This window comes from Micropterus dolomieu, linkage group LG21 (assembly GCF_021292245.1).
Source record: "Micropterus dolomieu isolate WLL.071019.BEF.003 ecotype Adirondacks linkage group LG21, ASM2129224v1, whole genome shotgun sequence".
Classification (NCBI taxonomy): Eukaryota; Metazoa; Chordata; class Actinopteri; order Centrarchiformes; family Centrarchidae; genus Micropterus; species Micropterus dolomieu.
Window position 1 is genome coordinate 18,190,186 of NC_060170.1, and position 2,851 is coordinate 18,193,036.

The following is a 2,851-nucleotide window of genomic DNA, read 5'->3' on the forward strand; positions in this document are numbered from 1 at the left end:
CTACCAGTGGCCAAGACTGAACGACCATCGTTGGTATCTTCACCTGAGGCCAATAGGTTACGTTTGTTGAGTTTCCTGGGAAGTGATGAAAGGACAGCATTGTAAGTGGGGGATAAGTGGTGGCGTAGACCCCCTCCCCTGTTCAATGACGGCTTCTCAACCCTGGTGTAGATGGCTTCCTTGACACCTCTTTCAAACCATCCATCTTCTCTGTCTAAAATGTGCACCTGGTGGTCCTCAAATGAGTGTCCTCTGTCCTTCAGATGTAAGTAAACTGCAGAGTCTTGACCTGAGGAGTTGGCCCTTCTGTGTTGAGCCATGCGTTTGTGTAGTGGTTGTTTAGTCTCCCCAATATACAGGTCTGTGCATTCCACAGTGCACTGGGCCGCATACACTAGTGTCACAGATTGTTCTACCCATCAGGGCAGATGTAACAAACATGCAATATTTTATACAGCTATTAGATATGATATGTGATTTAGATAAAAAAGGATGACCTGGAGCCATTACAGAGGAAGACTGTAAGGAAACATTGCAGTCAATAAACAAACCTTCTTCTTACAGAATTAATTACCCCACTGTAGTGTGTACCTTCTATAGGGGGTAAGTTTGCACATTGTATCTCATTACAGTGTGGTGTGCTTTCTAATTAAAACAGCAGAGGAGCAATTGCACTCTGAAAAGTGCTGAAAAGAGAGAATATTTTATAAACTGATAAATGGTGACGCAGTGACAAGAATGCAACATCCAAACTCCCAAACTCCTCTTTCACCCAATACTTGGTATTGGTGTGACACTAAACAAATGCATATTTTTAATATATTTATTAATCGGTAAGTAATGTATCAAGTATGAATCCTAATTAGCTGGTTGCAGTTCCTCCACAAAATGTAATTCTGCTGCTTTTCTCTGTTTTATATAAATGTACATTGAATAAATTTGGCTTTTGGACTATTGATGAACCCAAATAAGCTGCTTAAAGCTATGGTCTTGAACTCTGGCAACTTCTCACTGACACTTTGTTGATTATTTGTGCACTAACAGACCATAAAAAAGAAAATGTAACATCTCTACAGAAAACCATCATAGTTGCACTCCTCATGTCACGCATCTACAGTAAGGCAGGCAGGCATATTATGGTCATTGAAGCAATGATGCATTGATCAATACATGTGGCTCTGTCAACATGAAGCAACACTGCACAATGTATTAAACTATACTTTAGCACTTAAAGGCTTGGTCCTTTTTTAAAATGAGCCAGCATTTTATTTCATTTCACTCAGACGTTTCGATTTGTACTGCAGGGTTTGATATTTATCAGCATGCGGAACAACGCACCAAATAAATAGCCTACTCCCCTAGGGCTGTCATTAACGGTGTCATTAAATGTTTATGATTAGTCAAAAAGATTTTGCAAAGAGCAGTCTGAAATGTAAAAAGAAAGAAAGGGTAATGCAATTTCAACAAAGTTTCCTAGTCGTGCGTATATGCCGCTTGAAACATGGAGTTTGGGAAATGTGGATGAACACACAAAAAAAAGATGCACCGCACGCTTTAAAAGACATAAACGCACTTACTTAAAATGAAGTCTCGAGCTGAAAAACTGCAAGGACAGCGCACTTTTCACAACTTGGTCATCTGATGGCCAGCGTGAGCACCAACAGCCACGGAAAGTCCTGCTTCTTCACTTCAGCCAACTCGGCCCAGTAAGATCTGTCCGATGAGGATTTTCACATCACCCAATCGGGTCGGTGCCGCTTTCCTATTGAAGATTTTTGTTTTATCTGCCGCTCAGTTCATCATCTAGCCCACTTTCAGGGCTACACACACACTATGTAGCTGAGGTAGAGCCAGTATGTGTATTTCAAATGGCGGTGAAGCGCCCTCATCCGCCAACAATCCGATCTACTCCATTATGGCCACTGAGAGGACAGCCGGAGAGAAAGACTGCCGGGCCAAACTTCCAAAATAAAACCCCCCTAGTAAGGACCTGCCCGCTGTCACGCTTTCTGGCGACAGCCAAAGTTTATATGAAGTAGCACTTTCCATTTTATTTTAACAGGCTATTTCTTAATAGAGTAGGTACACTGCAGCTAAAAAATATTTTAATCTTAAACCAGTGAGTCTGCATACTGACATGTTTAGTGTTCTGAACACGTAGGCAGGGACTTTATATTTTATTTTTTGAGGACAGCAAGGCAGAAAAACATCATTAGGTGTCTCTGGATGGACACGCCCCTAGGAGTAAATCCTTATAATAAACCCTTTGGGTTTTTAAAAAAATAGCCTACTACAATGTATTTAAAATAGGCTATACACATTTTCACAGTTTGTGACCAAATACATTTTCAATAATTTGCCTACTTTCCCCCTTCTCTTAACGGGGGCAGCTTGTGAATTCAGGATAATATTTGGCTACATCTAGGCCTACTACTTCTACAGGCTACAGCAGGCTATTCCCCTAAAACGTTGGACACACGTAATCTGCGTACAATTGGTTTAAGTATGTTTCAAAGTACAATTAGGCTATGTTTAGTTAAGTGTAAAGCACAGTCACTGAGAGCGGCGCGCGGAAACGCATTTTCTGTAGGAGGGGCTGCACTGAATATGCACGCGTGGACCGATGACGTTGACTTGACGTGAGTATTAATGCTCATATTCAGCTTTGCGTGGAAATAATATAATAACAGGATAAACAAGATGATCCGTATGATCGAGGATTTTAAAGCCTGAAACAAGCTCAGCTGCGGCCTCGGTCAAAACTGAACAGAAAAAAAACTTAAAAATGTTTAACATGCAAGATTAACACGTTTTGTGGTGTTTTCTTCAACTTGTTGTTAATAATCATCGT

At 40.8% G+C, this 2,851-nt stretch overlaps 1 protein-coding gene across 1 annotated transcript in view; it reads right to left on the reverse strand.

The window, feature by feature from the left end:
* ghra (growth hormone receptor a) overlaps positions 1-1,909 on the reverse strand; it is a 39,626-nt gene extending 37,717 nt beyond the window's left edge. Inside the window, exon 1 of the mRNA XM_046034198.1 lies at positions 1,578-1,909. The gene's annotated coding sequence lies outside the window, so the exon portion shown is untranslated. The remainder of the gene's footprint in view (positions 1-1,577) is intronic.
* Between the last annotated feature and the right edge of the window lie 942 nt (positions 1,910-2,851).